The sequence below is a fragment of the Euprymna scolopes genome, chromosome 28 (genome assembly GCF_053919585.1).
Source record: "Euprymna scolopes isolate OS-2025 chromosome 28, ASM5391958v1, whole genome shotgun sequence".
In the NCBI taxonomy this organism is placed as follows: domain Eukaryota; kingdom Metazoa; phylum Mollusca; class Cephalopoda; order Sepiida; family Sepiolidae; genus Euprymna; species Euprymna scolopes.
This window is the reverse complement of record NC_136509.1, coordinates 60485235-60504643: the sequence shown is the minus strand read 5'-3', so window position 1 is coordinate 60504643 and position 19409 is coordinate 60485235. Positions and strand designations below refer to the sequence as shown.

General features: G+C 40.2%; 1 non-coding gene across 1 annotated transcript; it reads left to right on the top strand.

Moving 5' to 3' along the window:
- The first annotated feature begins 18261 nt into the window (after nt 1–18261).
- On the top strand, nt 18262–18334 carry Trnad-auc (transfer RNA aspartic acid (anticodon AUC)). Its single transcript has one exon. It is a non-coding gene; the product is annotated as a tRNA-Asp (tRNA).
- The last annotated feature ends 1075 nt before the right edge of the window (nt 18335–19409 follow it).

Sequence of the window (19409 nt, the reverse complement as noted above, 5' to 3'; positions counted from 1 at the left end):
TTCTGCCATAGCTCCGGTGCAGGATCGATAGACTGGCATGCCTCACAGTGCTTGATGATCTGCCTGACATCCGCCCTTGTCACTGCCGGGTCCACATGCCTCGCAAAATACAAAGTTCTTTTGATACCTGGATGTCCACTCTGCACATGAATTCTTTGTATTTGGCATGAACTAATCGTGCCAACTGCGTAAGATCGAGCAGCGAACTCCACGCCTGTCTTCACAGCTTCATACCATTTGTGAGGCACATGGGTTAGTTGGTCTGCACGATTACAGTGTGATGCCACGAGCGTTACACTCACCGATAGGTCATACTCTGATACCAGACTCTTCAGGGTGTTTAGCCTCCACCGGATTAACATCTCACTGGCTGCCTTAGTGCGGACTCTCGTTCGTCCCGAAAGAGTGTCGGACACCCAGTGGTAGACGCAGAGAGAATCCATGTACAAGTGTAACTTCTTTGACTGCCATTGCAGTGCCAGATTTAAACCCTTCACAACAGCATCCAGTTTCGCCAGGTTGATGTGTTGAGCATCATTCACGGGTCGCAGCCAGCATGCGTCTTCAATTACATTTCCACGTTGCTCCAATAACACTCCCAATGCTAAGGAACTAGCGTCAACCCACACATTCACAGTGTCCTCATCGACATACCATTCTCCACGGGCAGGGTCCTCCTTGTTAACTCTCTCTAGGGTTTCTGTCGTCATCAGAGTTAGAAGAGCATCATCAGATACATCATCCCAACCTGTAGTTACTAAACTTGCCCTGCGTTTGATGACGCCCACAGCTGCTCGGAGCCAGCCACACGCTGGTAAGTGACCAATAAGTTTCCCACACAAGGAAAAAATAGTCCGCCGCGTAATAACATCAGGGATGTTTGGAATCTCACTGCCACGCCTCCATCATAAGGTACCGTCTTTCCCGCAAACGTTCAATCCTAATACTCGTGCTCCATCCCTCAGACGTTCGGGATCCTTGCACTCCAACCCGAATTGAGCTAACTTTTCTCTGACGTGCGACGCAGATTGTACGCCTTCATTGACGTACACATCGTCAATATAGGCCGATGTTGCGTCCTCAGTAGTCTTTTCCTGCGACAACACTGCATTTACGATGGTCTTCATGATTTGCGGTGCCACATTCAGCCCAAAGCAAAGTCGAGTAAGGCAGTATCTCTGACCCCGGAACCACACTGTCTGGAACGGCCACAATGTCTCATCCACTCGCACCTGCAAATAAGCCTTCCGCAAGTCTACTATAGACACATTGGAGCCCTTCTGGCGCCATTCTCTCAGCTTGCTGGCGCACACGTCAGCATCGGCAGTGTACGTCTCAATGTATCTATTGAGTTCACGATAGTCCAGCACCAGACGAACTTTTGATTTGTTATGCTGGACTACCACCATTAAGGGAATCAAACCCTTGGGTGGTCCCAGCTTGTTGGGGTAGGGGATCAGCCATCCATCCTGGATCCATGCCTCAAGTTCCTTCTCGTATTCATTACGGGCCTTGTCGGGTATCGAGTACTCTGCAATGCTATTCTTGAGTTCGGTTGGCGCCCTTCCTTCTGTCCACTTCCACGATGCAGTCCATGCTTTTCGGTGAGGGTCGTAGTCCACCTTAAAATCAGGCCGATCAATGTGAACTGCAGCACATACTGGGGTTTCCAAAAATCGCACAGTCCCATCTCTTCCGATAACCACTCCCCCCAGTGCCTTAATAGCATCATATCCCAACTGTACATCGAATCCCAGCAAATCCCCTCGCATCACCAGCACATTAATGTCTGCGGCCACACCAGAGTCTGTGTGGACTTTCACAGTTCCGACTCCACAGCAAGCTTGCGTATTGCCACCTATTGTGGTTACTTTGATGTTCTGCTTTGTCCAGTTTCGACACAACTTGGCACTCATGATGGTGTGTGAGCACCCGGAGTCGAGAAGAGCTGAACAAGGCACTTGGTCCACGTACACATTTATTGTCGGTTGCGCCTTAATTAAATCTTGTCCGGGGAACAGGGCGGCGCTGACGTCCTGTCCCCTGATGCATTTCCCGCACAATTTTGGGATAAATGTCCATAACTACCACATTGGAAACAGCGCGGGCGTCCCCGCCCCTTGTTAGTACAATTTCTTGTGAAATGGCCTTGCTGGCCACAGCAGAAACATCTCCCATTGGTCGTGGGTCTCAAACTGGGACTCTTTTCAGCATTAGTCTTGGCTCCCTGCGCCATCATTACAACCGGTTCCCTCAGGTCCTCCTCATCTCTGATAATGGCTCGAGCGCATTCTAACAAATGTTCCATGGGCGTTACAGATACGCTAGTGGAAGCCCTCAACAGTTGCTTAACATGGGTGGGAAGGCTGGCCACAAACGCATATGCCAGTGTTTGCTTTGACACTCCATTGCCAAATAGAACTGCAAGTTTCTTCAGCTCCGCGAAGAAGACGTCCATGGTTTCTCCTGGCATGAGCTTCCTAGCAGCAAATGTTTCATAGGCCGTGCAGGGATCCATGGCAAATGCCTTGTATAAAGCATTTTTTATACAGGTAACATCAGCCTTCTCCACGGCACTGTTGCTGATATACACTTAGGGCGCCTCCAGCCAATCTCAGGAGAATCACAGTATGCACCCCCTTTACTTCACAGAGGCTGCAGGTCAGCTCAACCCTTTCGACCCAGTCGACAACAGAAGTGGATCCGTCGAATTCGAGTATCAGTTTTAAATCAAACTTTGCCCCAGCCATAGTTGTCCAGGAAAAGAGACAAAACGAAATAGCCGAAATAGCTTATGACCTTCACCTTCACCGAGGTGCACGACTTATATGATCTTCACTGAGGTGCGCGACTTGACACACAAAAAAAAACAGCCTCTTAATCACCTGCTAACGCACGCGTCACTGTAACGTCCAATGACAACAACAACCATAACCTTCTCACTCGACCTGCCTTTTATACCACTATCTCAATCCCTTCTCTTGCGCATGCGCCTGTAGATTCCTGACAACCTCGAGACTTCCGCTTATAAAAATCCAAGTTTTGTTGTCGCGCATGCCTATACAAGGCACAAACACGTGGGCGTTTGTTTTGTTGGTAAGTACTACATCATCATCATCATGACGGGCTCCTTGCCCGGACCAATGTGACTCTTCCTCTCCAGAGTTTCCTGTCTTCCATCATTTTCCTCAGATCTTCAGGTTCACAGTTGGCGTTGTGTGCTATTTGTTGGATGTACGTGGATCTAGGTCGTCCTCTGCTTGCGCGTCCGTGTCGTGGAGTCCATAGCAATACAACACTCACCAATTCATGTTTGCTCCTTAGACAATGACCGGCAAATCGTAGGCGTCTTTCTCTGATGGTATTAGATATGGTAGGTAGGTTGCCATAAAGTTGCTGCTTCGTGGGATGATTTTGCCAAGATATATTTAATATTGTTCTTAGCATACGGGTGTATATGCCGTCTAGTTTTCTTTCCAATCTTTTGGTGAGTGTCCAGGTTGTAGCACTGTAAACAAGGACAGACTCTACCACTGCCCTGAAGAACTACCTTTTCAGTTTGTCGGCCAGTCTCGAAGTCCATACTGAATATAGCCCATCCAATGTGGTCCAAGCCTTTGAGATGTGAATTCCAATATCTCTCTCTGTGGAAACTATGTTGCTGCCCAGATACGTAAACTCAACGACTTCTTTCAGTGTTGATCCAACCAAAGCCCTGATCTCTCCTTTCACATTGAAAGTCATAAACTTTGTCTTATCCGCATTAATGTGGAGAACAATGTCATTTGCAGACTTTTCTAGCTTACGTAACAGTGTTTACGCATCAGCATTGTTGTTTGCGAACAAAACAATATTGTCTGCGTAATCTGCATCAGTTATGTGTGCTGATTGATGACGTCTGTTTCTGGATTCATTTAGGGTGAAGCCTAGCGTGTTGTGTATATCAACAGAGGTGCGAAGTACAAAGTCAAGACAGACAATGAAAAGAAAAGGGGCAAGAGTATCTCCTTGTAGAACCCCAGTGCGGATGTTGAAAAATTCAGTGTCTCCATCTGGGGATTTAACCATTGCTCGAGTGTGCTCATATAGCATCATGATAGCATTAATGACTTCATTTGGAATGCCATATGCTTTTAATATGCTGGTCATTTTTCCTCTATGTACAGAGTCGAATGCTTTGGAGAAATCTATAAAGATCATTACTGCCTCAATTTTTTTTGCTTTGACTCCTTCAATTAGTCTCCTAACAGTAAGTATTTGACTAGTAGTAGAGCGATTCTTTCTAAACCCATTTTGGTTCTTCCTGAGCACTTCTTCGATCTTTGGTTGGATATGGTTGAGAAGCATGGCATTTTTGATTTTTGCTGCAATTGGAGTGAGTGTTATTCCTCTTTAGTTGCTTGGTATGCTTAGGTCACCCATCTTGGGGAAGGGAAGTATGCATCCTTCCCTGCATATATTAATAATCTTTTGATTATATACAGAATTGCATGAATTAAGAAGTATGTCATTGAAACCACCTGTCTTCCATACTTCAGGAGGTATGTTATCTAAGCTTGCAGCTTTACGATTCTTGGTCTTCTTTAATACATTTAGAAGTTCCTCCATTGTAAAATTACCCTTCTCAATATCGAGTTCCTGTAAAACAATCGGCTGAATTGGTTGGTCTGTTACTTCTGGTTTGTTTCCGAGTAGCTTTTCAAAAGGTGCTTTCCATTTCGAACATGCATTTTCTGGAGTGTTTGCCTTTAACTTAGCTTTGGCAGGTCGTTTGCGCATTTACTACTTGCCAAGCCAGATAGGATTGTTTGTTATCTGCTGCATTCTGGATTCAATCTATTTGTTCTTGAACATACTTCTGTTGTTCTGCTAGGTATATCATACTAAGCTCTTGAAGCGCCTGCTTCCTTAATTTTGTATTCTGTCGAGTGGGGTATTTATGTTGCTTTTTGATTATGTTTTTTTTAACTTTTCTCGTTTTAATATTATTTTATCATTTTCCCACGGCACTTTTCACTTTACCTTGGGCTTCAGAGGAATACACTTCTTTGCTGCTTCTTGGTGCGATCTAACAAAGTTTTCATAGGTGATATTAGCAGTTGGTTCCTGCTCTTGTGCTTGTGAAGCATCAAATCTGTTTCGCAGGTCGAAGATGAATCTCTGTTTGATCCGATTGTCATATGACAACGTTGACCACTTGTAGGGCTGTCTAGATGATTTTTTAGTTTTGTTCGCTTGTAGGCTTAACTTGAACTTAGAGGTTGTTGTGAGTTTAGAGCGCTAGTGCGCATGCGTACCAGATGTTTACAAATAGAACGAAATTGGCGCCTTTTCCCAGCTTAGTCGTTCGTTACCGACCATGTTGTTGTACCTGCTGAATTTTATGTTGAATAAAACCTTTCTAATATCTTAAAAGGTCTTTATTTTTCATTACAATCTATTCAACATAAAATTCATAAACTTACAACACTCTCCACCACATTTCATTTATATTTCGGGTTGCAGATGATCTTCCTTCCCCTTGAAGAACCTTGGTTTTAGTTCAGCACATATTTGACATTCAGCGCAGGTGCGCTTAGCATCTTCCATGGAGAATGGTAGATTCTTCTGCCTCACAAAGTTATAGAGTCTCGCTACTCCAGGATGACAAAGTGCTGCGTGCAGGTCCTTTAGTGATAATGAGCGCGAAGCAGAGCATGATCGAGAAAGGGTATCTGCAGAGTTATTAAGAGAACCTGGTCTATATACTATCTCATAAGAATAGTTTGAAAGTTCAAGTCTCCACCGAAGCAGCTTATCGTTTTTAATACGATTTGGTGTCTGCGTGTTGAACATAAATGATGCAGCCTGCTGGTCAGTAATAATGGTAAAGTGTCGACCGAGTAAGAGGTCACGCCATTTACACACAGATTCTACAATGGCTGCCGATTCACGTTCCACTGCTGAATGTCGACGCTCTGACTGCGTTAGGGTTCTGGAAAAATACGCTACTGGACGTCCATTCTGGGAAAGGCAGACTGCGAATTTATCCGGAATGAGATACAAAAATTATTAAAAGAAGGTATCATAATCAAATCGAATTCCCCATGGAGAGCCCAAGTACTAGTAACTAGAAATGAAAGACATAAGCGTCGCATGGTCGTTGACTATTCTGCAACTATAAATCGGTTTACACTTTTGGATGCTTTTCTGCTTCCCAAAATTTCGGATATCATACACCAACTATCACAGTACAAAATTTTCAATAAGTTGGACCTGAAGTCTGCATATTATCAATGCCCTATACGTAGAGACGAGAGAATTTACACAGCATTTGAAGCTGACGGAGGACTATACGAGTTTTCTAGGTTACCTTTTGGACTAACGAACTCAGTAGCTGTTTTTCAACATATTATGCATAATCTGATTCAAGAACATGAACTCCAAGGTACATTTGCCTACATTGATGACATTGTCATCGGAGGAAAAACTAATAAAGAATTAAACGAAAATATGGAAGCTTTTAGAAAGGTTATCAACTGTCTTAACTTGCAACTAAACCCTGTAAAATGTGAATATGGTATAACCAAACTAAAGTTTCTAGGGCACTTATTGGAAAATGGAACAATCAGTCCTGATCCAGACAGACTTACACCACTAAAAGAATTACCGATTCCGAACTGCAGTAAGTCACTCAGGCGGGCTCTAGGTCTCTTCTCATACTATTCACCATGGATAGAGAATTTCTCAGATCGGATTTCACCTTTATTAAACATTACGTCCTTTCCTATCACTGAGAAACTCAAAAATCAATTTCAAGCCATGAAAGATGAAATTTGCAAGGCTTCGGTTGCAGCCATTGAGGATGAAGTTCCTTTTACGATAGAAACTGATGCATCTGCGACAGCATTAGCAGCCTGCCTTTCCCTGAATGGACGTCCAGTAGCGTATTTTTCCAGAACCCTAACGCAGTCAGAGCGTCGACATTCAGCAGTGGAACGTGAATCGGCAGCCATTGTAGAATCTGTGCGTAAATGGTGTGACCTCTTACTCGGTCGACACTTTACCATTATTACTGACCAACAGGCTGCATCATTTATGTTCAACACGCAGACACCAAATCGTATTAAAAACGATAAGCTGCTTCGGTGGAGACTCGAACTTTCAAACTATTCTTATGAGATAGTATATAGACCAGGTTCTCTTAATAACTCTGCAGATACCCTTTCTCGATCATGCTCTGCTTCGCGCTCATTATCACTAAAGGACCTGCACGCAGCACTTTGTCATCCTGGAGTAGCGAGACTCTATCACTTTGTGAGGTAGAAGAATCTACCATTCTCCATGGAAGATGCTAAGCGCACCTGCGCTGAATGTCAAATATGTGCTGAACTAAATCCAAGGTTCTTCAAACCTCCATCAGGTCGATTAATCCATTCCCGATCCCCCTTTGAACGTCTTTCAATAGATTTCATGGGACCGAAACCATCTACAAATAATCTCAAATACCTACTCGTGATTGTAGATGAATATTCACGCTATCCTTTTGTCTATCCATGTCAGGACATATCAACAAAAACTGTTATAAATTGTCTCCAGAATTTATTTACCTTTTTTGGCTGCCCAGATTCCATCCATAGTGATCGAGGAAGTCAGTTTATTTCATGTGAACTAAAAGAGTTTCTCTGGCAACATGGAGTTGTGATTACCCACTCAACTCCATACCATCCAATCGGCAATGGACAATGCGAGAGAGTAAATGGCACAATCTGGAAAACGATCAAACTTGCACTCAAAACCAGGCAGTTGGACGAACGTCACTGGCATGAAGTACTCGACATAGCTTTGCACTCTATTCGATCGCTACTTTGTACAGCAACTAACTCAACCCCACACGAAAGAATGTTTAACTTTTCCAGAAGGTCGGGCACCGGATATACCTTAGGAAGTTTGTCCGCCAACACAAGTCAGATCCCCTAGTGGAACCAGTAGATATAATATCTGCAACTCCCAACTTTGCCAGAATTCGTTTCCCTGACAGCCGTCAGTCAACAGTCTCAACAGAAGACCTAGCCCCCACTCCTGTCACTGACCCCTCCTCTACAAACTTGGAACCTCCTGTCTCCCCTGATCATGGTACATCACCAGATTCTACTACTCCATCAAACATCCGCGAACCAGAGTTGATTGATCAACAGGAGACCCCAAAGAATAATACCTCACCAAATGGAGAGTCTTTCTCTTCAGTCGACAAAACAAAGTGTTTAGAAATAGAAGAGCAGCAGCAACAGTCTGACTCGAAGAAGGGCATTTTCAAATTTCTTCCAGAAGCTACAAAAAGGGGAAGGAAGATCACCTGCAACCCGAAATATAAATAAAATGTGGTGGAGAGTGTTGTGAGTTTAGAGCGCTAGTGCGCATGCACACCAGATGTTTACAAATAGAACGAAATTGGCGCCTTTTCCCAGCTTAGTCGTTCGTTACCGACCATGTTGTTGTACCTGCTGAATTTTATGTTGAATAAAACCTTTCTAATATCTTAAAAGGTCTTTATTTTTCATTACAGAGGTTACAATCCTATGATCAGTAGACACACCATAGAAACTGCTGTAAGCTTCACAGTTGTGACAGCTATTGATCCACTTCTTATTCATAAAAAGATAGTCCAGTCGTGCCTTGTCTCTATTTGGGGATTGATGGGTTCAGAGCTTACCGGGTCTTTTCTGAAACAGGTATTCATGCATTGTAGGTTGTTTTCAAGGAGAAAAGTTAATAGATACTCTCCATTTCGGTTTGTTCTACCATGGAAAGAGAACTTATGCTTGTTGTCTTCCCATCCTATATGTGCATTCATGTCACCTCCGATAACTAATGAATTATGTTTGGGGATTGAGCGCACTATTGCTGAGAGTTCATCATAGAAATTCAGGATCTCTTGCTTCTCACTGATGTTGGTAGGGCTGTAGCAACAAATCACAGTTGTAGCAGAATTACCACTGAAGGTAGCAAGAATTATCCTTTGTGTTATCTTCTCAGCACTTCAATGATTTTAATGCTCGAGGGCTAAGCAGAAGTCCTACTCCCCCAGTGGTACTATTTGTCGAATTTTTCCATGCTGACGCTGATACTAGTGTGCAGCTGTTACCAATTTCATGGTACTTTATGTCCATGTCGTTGTGGAAGAGACGATGCTCTTGAATACATGCAATATCGATATCGTGTTCTTTCGATGAAGCAACAAGTTCTGATATTAGAGATGTGGGTTGAAGTGTCCGTACATTAAAAGTGGATATTTTGATGGTATGTCTACATTTTGCTTGCTTAGGTTTTGGTGCTGTAGTAAACTTGTCGATAGCTGTGGTCATTGACGGCACACCAAGTAGCGACCCTTGGTTACCCATGTGGCGGTTGATGCGGTATGGAATTCTGGTTTGATTTAGAATCATATTGAATCTTTCGATAGCTTGGATAATACCACCTGTGTGAGCTACATCTACAGGCAAATCGCAGTAGTTTCTCAATTAGACTAGTTGAACCTGATCGTTGATCTCTTAATGATTCTTCCGCTCAGCCTCTTTTGTGCCCTGCCATTGACTGATTCTTTAGTTCTTCTGCCAAGGCGCATAACTGTCATGCTGCTCCCCATGACGTTACCAGGGCCCATTTACCAGTTCAGGTTCTACAAAATGAAATTTATACAAACATATTTGTGTAGATGTCATAAATCTTCAACAAAAATCAACTCTTCTTGCTTTGATTGCAGCAAAGTCGCAAATAAATTGTGAAGAATCTAGAGATGGGTCGATATCTCATTCGATATCTCGTTTGATATCTTGTTTGATATCATTGCCAGATTGTTCAGGCGTTCTTGCACCATTGTCTGTCTCAAATAGTTTGTTTATTAATTTCAACTTGGATGCAACAGTAATCGGAATTATCAATGTTTTACGAAGGGCTATAGCGACATTTAGAACAGCAGTATTCAAACCATGATGATAAATTAAATGAAAAGCATCAGTATCTGGAACAATGTTGGAAAATATTTACAATTCGCTGACTTAATAATTCGGATTAATATCTGAGCTAAATGCATCGTTGTGCACAATATTCAAATCCATGCAACATTTTATCAAATCGTTTTGATCGAATTCTGCAATTTTTTGATGTTGTGTAGAATCCAAAAAGATCAAAGTGACGAGCCATTTGCTTAAAACATGCAGTCAACGATATAACTGTACTCAATATTTTTTTTTTGATCTGTCAATGATTCATCTATGCTTTCATAGTTGAAATGTTTGTGTACTTTCCGTCGTCTCAAACTTGTGGCAGCTGGAAATATCATTTAATCTGTCTGGCTCCATCTCTAATTCTTGAGCCAATTCTCTGGTTGAAATTTGTGCAGATACAAATCCATTTTCTTTGTAATTTTTCATGAACTCAGTTGGACTTTTGTAGTGAAATTGGCAATAACCGAAATGGGGGGGGGGAATAAAGAGCTTACCTCATATACGTCTGTTGTTGTGTTGCGGGCCGAGGGGAAGAGAGTGGAAGATGATGGCATCCATGGGTTTTTATTGGCTTTGACCCCATGCAATTCTCGCAGAATTGCATGTGCTCTCGCGCAATTATGCAAATATATAATTCCTGGCCGTTATAAAGGCAGGATGCTGGAAAGCAGTCAGGCATTGTCCTGCAGATTGTGTGGTTCTGGCAGTTGGATTGTTCTTTGTGATGAACCACGAATTTGCGAGAAGCAAGTTTTCTTCTACCTTTTTTCTGTCTCCTTCTTCTTTCTCTATGGTCATTACAGTCAAGAAATCCCTCTCTTCTAGAGGTGGGCGGTGCAGGGCGAAACTATTTCCTATCTTTGTTCCTGATTTTTGCTTACTACATTTTGCTACAAGCTATTTTGGCTCGACTATGGCAAAGGTGCGGATAAGCAGTGATATCATCAAGCCATTCTCTGGCGAGGGAGATGTAGCGTGGCTGAAAAAAGTGAGACTTGTCGCACAACTTCAGTAGGTGGCGAATCTGCTACCTTTATATCTGGAATGTGATGCACTGGCCCTCTACATGGAAATGGAGGAGGATGATCAAAAGAAGATAGACCAGATTGAGGCCCGATTAAAAGAGGCAGTTACCAATGCCGTGTTTGCAGCATACAGAAAAATAACTATGGTCAGATGGGCTGGCGAATGTGTGGATGTTTACGCCAACAAAATCAGGCAGTTGGTTGGATTGGCCAACCCGGAGATGGCCTAGAGAGACTCATGAAATTGACTTTTGTCACTGGGTTCCCTGACGTTATCTCAATTGCTTTTCAACAGGCATTGAACATCGAAGCCCTGACCATGGGGGAGCTAATGCCGAGAGCGAGAATTTTGATGATGACTGGGGAACAAAATCAGGATGTGGTTGCAGCCACATGCTCACCCAACAATAGGGCCAAGAATATTTTTGTTAGTGTGACCTGTTTTAAATGCAATGTTAAAGGCCACCTTGCGAACAACTGTCAAAAATGCAGAACATAGTGTTACCGGTGCAGTGAGAGTGAACACAGGGCTCGGAACGGGCAAGAGGAGGATGCATAAGCGCCAGTCTCCTTCCCCACCAAAATGTGAACACGACGCTCCCGGTAACAGGCATCATTGTTGATGGGATGCAATGTTTGCCGCTTATTGATACAGGATGCTCTAGGATGATTTTACATGCAGACTGGTGCCGGTCTTGAAGAAAAACAAACGTGAATGTTGAAACGATTGGTGGAATATCCCATGCGTGCTGCGGTGTTGGAGCGGTCTCTATATCCACTGATGAAGGTGTGTCTGCCAGAATCGATGTGTTGGTGGTGCGTGGCAAACCACTGGGGTTTGACTTACTTCTAGGGATCGATGTCATAAAAGCTCTGGGAGGTGTCATTGTCGAGCCTACAGAATCAGTGCGGCTGAGCGTCAGAAAAAATATTAAATGCACAGCCATTTCTATTAATGAACCAGATTTCACCGCCATTTTTGACCATCAAAGTCGAAAGTGGACTGCATCATGGAAGTGCTCTGAGGACCACCCCCCAGAAAGGCTAAACAATCGTCAGAATACCCAGTGCCGGCAAAGATCCATGAAGAATACATGCAGGAGCTCTGCACCTGGATAGATAATGAGTGGCTTGTGCCATACCCAGAGGATAAATTGGGGCAACCCCCACCCACCCCTAAAGACTTAATTCTCTTGATGGCTGTGATACAGCAGAACAAAGCCAAAGTACACCCGGTGATGGACTACCAGGAGCTAAATCATTACGTAGACGCATTTACGGTCAATGCAGATATTTGTGTGGCTAAGCTGCGTGAATGGAGACAAAAAGGTGCTAACGTGTCTCTACTGGACCTCAGGAGAGCATACCTACAAGTACGGTCCATGAGACACTGTGGCCATACCAGACTGTGGAAATCGACGGGAAAAAATACTGTCTGACCCGTTTGGGGTTCGGCTTGAATGTGGCTCCCTTGATAACGAGAGCAATTGTCAGCAAGAAAGTTGTAGGCGACGCAGCATTTGCTTACATTGATGACATATTTGTCAAATGAAGACATGGTGCCGACGACCCATGTAAGAAAACACCTAGCGCAGTTCGGGTTGGAGTGCATGAGCGGTTGAAGGACGGTGCATGGGTGCTGGGATTGGCGGTTGGGATGGAATGCAGTAAACTGCGATGGAAGTAAGGAAATGCAAATCCAGAGGCTCCCAGTATTGTTACATGACAAACAATGTTCTCCCTGTGTGGTCGACTTGTTGGGCACTTTCCGGTGTGTGGTTGGCTTTGTGTGGCTTATGGAATACTCAGAAGAAGAGTAAGTTCGGTAACAAAGAGCTGGGATGATGAAGAGAGAGACACCATACTGCATCGTATGATGTTCGAGACCTTGAAATCTGTGCAGCAGAACAATCCGGCCCGGGGAAATTGGTGTGTAGACGGCAAAAAGCTGAATGTATTGGTCGATGCTAGGTCCTTAGCAATTGGTGCAGCCTTGGAGATGCGTGAAACTGTGTTGGAACATGCATGTTGGCTGCAACTTGAAGATGACTCTCAACATATCAACTTAGCTGAACTGGATGCCGTATTGAAAGGCATCAATTTGGCTCTCCAGTGGCAGGGCAAGGTGCTATACATAAAGACAGAGTCTCTCTGCATATACCATTGGGTCTCGGACATGCTAACTGGAAAGGCACAAGTACGCACCAAAGTAACAAGCGAGATGCTTATTAGAAGGCGACTAAGCACTCTCAAGGAGCTTGTGAAAGAGTACGGGCTGACAGCGGACGTGATGCTGGTTCCATCAACACAAAACATCGCTGACCAATTGGCATGCGTACCACAGCGGTGGTTTGAGGCGATGAAAAAGAAAAACGGGCTTAACCTGGTGATTGGCACGGTTCACATAAATGAGCTGGATGAGAGTCAAATCATGGCTATTCACAAAGGTAGTGAACTAGCTACTTTGTCAGGAAAAGTTGCCCAACCATGACAAAAGCAACCGTTAAAACAGTTATACGGAAATGTGAGGAATGTCAGTCCAATGTACCCAGCACCGGTCAAGTGGAAAAAGGGAAAGTTGAAAGTGAACGAGTCTTGGCAGAGACTTGGAATGAATATCACACATTATGGCACCTTCCATTTTTTAACACACTGTGGTCCATCGCATTTTTCTATTTGGAGGAAATTGGTGATGCAGGACTCGGCAAGTGTGATTCATCAGTTGGAGGCAGTGTTCCTCGAACGTGGCTCGCCGCATGAAATCTTTTTAGATAATGATACAGCTTTTGACCCACACACAATGTGTTCCAAGCATTTGCACATAAATGGGGAGTTCACTTGTGATTCCATTGTGCATACGCTCCAGCCGGGAATGGCATAGCAGAGCGATGTCACCATACAGTGAAACGAATAGTGGCTAAAATGCGCTGTCCATACAGAAGGCTGTCTACTGGTATAACATCACACCCAGAGACGACGTATCTCCCTTCACTGCGCCTGCCAACAGGATTTATCGATACGAAGTTTGAGTAAAGGAGACCAATCTCGCAACTGCATCCCCAGGTCCCAAGAACAGCTCTTACCAGGTTGGAGATCACGTGTGGGTCAAAAGACCACAAAATTGATGTACCACAGGGTTCGGCAAGGATGAGGTGACCAAGTTAATCAGCCCTCAATCGATTTTGGTGGACGGTGTGCCTCGCCGCATAAAGGATTTGCACATCGCCATTATGTTGTTACATCGGAGGAAGAGGAAGACTCAGACAGTATGATGTCTTCTGAAAGGACAAAGAGTATGATGCAGGATGACGGAGAGGATTTTGAGCCGTATAATGCACATACCGAAAAAGCAGAAGGACCACCCCTCTTGCCTTTACAAAGGAGCACCAGACAAAAACACCCCCCACTAGACTGCCATCTTTGTGATCATGAGATCAGGGGGGAGTAGCGGAATTGGCAATAACCGAAATGGGAGAAATAAAGAGCTTACCTCGGATACATCTGTTGTGTTGCAGACCGAGGGGAAGAGAGTGGAAGAGAGTTCCAAGATGGCGTCCATGGGCTTTTATTGGCGTTGACCCCATGCAATTCTCGCAGAGTCGCGTGTGCTCTCATGCGATTATGCAAATATATAATTTCCGGCTGGTATAAAGGCAGGACGCTGGGAAGCAGTCACGCAGTATCCTGCAGATTGTGTGTAGGTGGTTCTGGTGGTTGGATTGTTCTTTGTGACGAACCATGAATCTACAAGAAGCGAGTTTTCTTCTGCATTTTTTCTGTCTCCTTCTTCTTTCTCTATGGTCATTACAGGTAAGAAATCCCTCTCTTCTAGAGGTGAGCAGGGCAGGGCGAAACTATTTCCTATCTTTGTTCCTGATTTTTGCTTACTACAACTTTTTATACATTTCAGTGCAATATCAAATTGCATGTCTTTCGATTGCATTAATTTGTTGATCATATTCATTTGAAGCAATAAATCGTACTAAAAACTAAAGTAACCAAAGCAATTCATTTGAAGCAATAAATGACGAAAGTAACCAAAGCAATTCATTTGAAGCAATAAATGACTAAAGTAACCAAAGCAATTCATTTGAACCAATAAATGACTAAAGTAACCAAAGCAATTCATTTGAAGCAATAAATGACTAAAGTAACCAAAGCAATTCGTTTGAAGCAATAAATGACTAAAGTAACCAAAGCAATTCATTTCAAGCAATAAATGACTAAGTAACCAAAGTAATTCATTTGAAGCAATAAATGACTAAAGTAACCAAAGTAATTCATTTGAAGCAATAAATGACTAAAGTAACCAAAGCAATTCATTTGAAGCAATAAATGACTAAAGTAACCAAAGCAATTCATTTGAAGCAATAAATGACTAAAGTAACCAAAGCAATTCATTTGAAGCAAAAAATGACTAAAGTAACCAAAGCAATTCATTTGAAGCAATAAATGACTAAAGTAACCAAAGCAATTCATTTGAAGCAATAAATGACTAAAGTAACCAAAGCAATTCATTTGAAGCAATAAATGACTAAAGTAACCAAAGCAATTTATTTGAAGCAATAAATGACTAAAGTAACCAAAGCAATTCATTTGAAACAATAAATGACTAAAGTAACCAAAGCAATTCATTTGAAACAATAAATGACTAAAGTAACCAAAGCTATTCATTTGAAGCAATAAATGACTAAAATAACCAAAGCAATTCATTTGAAGCAATAAATGACTAAAGTAACCAAAGCAATTCATTTGAAGCAATAAATGACTAAAGTAACCAAAGCAATTCATTTCAAGCAATAAATGACTAAAGTAACCAAAGCAATTCATTTGAAGCAATAAATGACTAGAGTAACCACAGCAATTCATTTGAAACAATAAATGACTAAAGAACCAAAGCAATTCATTTGAAGCAATGAATGACTAAAGTAACCAAAGCAATTCATTTGAAGCAATAAATGACTAAAGTAACCAAAGCAATTCATTCGAAACAATAAATGACTAAAGTAACCGAAGCAATTCATTTGAAGCAATAAATGACTAATGTAACCAAAGCAATTCATTTGAACCAATAAATGACTAAAGTAACCGAAGCAATTCATTTGAAGCAATAAATGACTAAAGTAACCAAAGCAATTCATTTGAAGCAATGAATGACTAAAGTAACCAAAGCAATTTATTTGAAGCAATAAATGACTAATGTAACCAAAGCAATTCATTTGAAGCAATAAATGACTAAAGTAACCAAAGCAATTCATTTGAAGCAATAAATGACTAAAGTAACCAAAGCAATTCATTTGAAGCAATAAATGACTCAAGTAACCAAAGCAATTCATTTGAAGCAATAAATGACTAATGTAACCAAAGCAATTCATTTGAAGCAATAAATGACTAAAGTAACCAAAGCAATTTATTTGAGCAATAAATGACTAAAGTAACCAAAGCAATTCATTTGAAGCAATAAATGACTAAAGTAACCAAAGCAATTTATTTGAAGCAATAAATGACTAAAGTAACCGAAGCAATTCATTTGAAGCAATAAATGACTAAAGTAAGTAACCAAAGCAATTCATTTGAAGCAATAAATGACTAAAGTAACCAAAGCAATTTATTTGAAGCAATAAATGACTAATGTAACCAAAGCAATTCATTTGAAGCAATAAATGACTAATGTAACCAAAGCAATTCATTTGAAGCAATAAATGACTAAAGTAACCAAAGCAATTCATTTGAAGCAATAAATGACTAATGTAACCAAAGCAATTCATTTGAACCAATAAATGACTAAAGTAACCAAAGCAATTCATTTGAAGCAATAAATGACTAATGTAACCAAAGCAATTCATTTGAACCAATAAATGACTTATGTAACCAAAGCAATTCATTTGAACCAATAAATGACGAAAGTAACCAAAGCAATTCATTTGAAGCAATAAATGACTAATGTAACCAAAGCAATTCATTTGAAGCAATAAATGACTAATGTAACCAAAGCAATTCATTTGAACCAATAAATGACTAAAGTAACCAAAGCAATTCATTTGAAGCAATAAATGACTAAAGTAACCAAAGCAATTTATTTGAGCAATAAATGACTAAAGTAACCAAAGCAATTCATTTGAAACAATAAATGACTAAAGTAACCAAAGCAATTCATTTGAAGCAATAAATGACTAAAGTAACCAAATCAATTCATTTGAAGCAATAAATGACTAATGTAACCAAAGCAATTTATTTGAACCAATAAATGACTAAAGTAACCAAATTTGAAAAAGTTTTAGTTGTTTTTCCAATCCAGTTGCTTCAGTGCTTGCTTTTGGATCGTTGGCATTTTCAGACACTTTCACCAATGCATCGTACGCTGCAGTTCGATAACGACCAACTTTCACACTATTAATCCCGCAGTTCCAACGTGTTTCGGAAATAAGCTTTACTGTTAGATTTTTTACATGAGTTTTCAAAAGATTCCACTGCTATGTTGAAGTGCAAAACAAAAGATAAATTCGATGCAAAACACCAAAGAGTGTCGTTGCAACCACTGAAGATCTCACCATGTTTCCAACAATTAGATTTAGACTCTAAGATTCACGTGGCACATAAAATGATTTCAAATTATGTCTAAGTAAATGTTCTTGTACGCCATGATTGCAGCCTTTCATATTTGCTCCGTTATCATATCCTGGGCCTCTGCAAAAATTCAGATCTTTAAGCTTTTTTAAGCATGCTACTACAAAATCTAAACCACTGTTGTCATCGACATCCCCCAAAATGTTAATTTCTATAGGTGTATATACTCACAATGTTGCATATTCGTTCTTGGCAACCAGTATCAGATGTGCAGTCCAAAATGATGGAATAATATTTCGAATTTTGAACATTATTTATAATTTTTTTCAAGAGCGCATCACCAATCAAATTAATTGCCTTATTTTGAATACTTTTGCCCAAATAATTATCATGAATCTATACTATTAATAAAATTCTAAATATTTATGTGTGCATATATACCAATAAAACTTTCGAATGGATGCACCAAATTGAAAAATTCTTTTTTCCCTGAAAGGTGTGAGTCCTTAGATTGTCCTTATCTATATATGGTTTCTAACAAACAATGCCGAGTCACACAAAAAGCCCAAGAACAAGGGTTTTTGGGCTATTTCGTGCAAATGTCGAAAATGTTACCTGCCCATGTCAACGGAATTTAACACTGTCTGTATACAGTCGCAGTAACGTCTTTCGGCATACGGACAGGACTTGTGGTGCAATGGATAATGCGTCTGACTATCGATCAGAAGATTCTAGGTTCGAATCCTGGCAAGTTCGTAATAACTTTAACCATCATTTTATCCAACATTTACTAATTATCCTTACCCTTAGGATATTTTTGATTTTTTCAGTGACTTTGTTTTGTGGATATGGGAATTTCCCATATACTGAGTTCACAAGGTAAGTGTTATTGATAAGAGTATGTTGAGTGTACTTGATTTTTTGTTTGACTCGGCGTTGTGTGTGGCGCTAGTTTAGATAATAATCATGAATTTCAAATAATGATCACAAATATCAAAAATTGATCATGAATTCAAAATATTAATCATGAATTTAAAATAATGTTCATCAATGATCATGAATTTTAAATAATGCCCATGAATTTTAAGTAATGATAATAAATTTTAAATAATCTTCATGAATTTTATATAATAATGAATTTTAAATAATGTTCATAAATTCCAAACAAAGTCCATGCAAGAAAGATCATGAATTTCAAATAATATAATGAATTTTAAATAATAATCATGAATTTCAAATAATGACCATAAATTTTAATAATAATCATGAATTTTAAATAATAATAATGAATTCAAAATAAAAATCATAATAATGTTCATGAATTTTTAATAATAATCATCAATTTTAAAAAAATATCATGAATTTTAAATAATGATCATGAATTTTAAATAATGATCATAAATTACCAAATAATGTTCATGAATTTTAAATAAAGATTATGAATTTTTTAAAAATGATCATAAATTTCAAATGAAGTTCATGAATTTTTAATAATGATCATGAATATCAAATAATGATCATGAATAATAATAATGTAAATAATGATCATGAATAATAATGATAATGTAAATAATGTTAATAAATTTTAAATAAAGTTCATGAATTTTTTAATAATGATCATAAATTTCAAATAAAGTTCATGAATTTTTTAATAATGATCATAAATTTCAAATGAAGTTCATCAATTTAAAATAATGACTATGAATTTCAGATAATGATCATGACTTTCAAATAATATTCATGAATTTTAAATAATGATCATAAATTGTAAATAATGATCATGAATTCCAAATAATGATCATGAATTCCAAATAATGATCATGAATTCTAA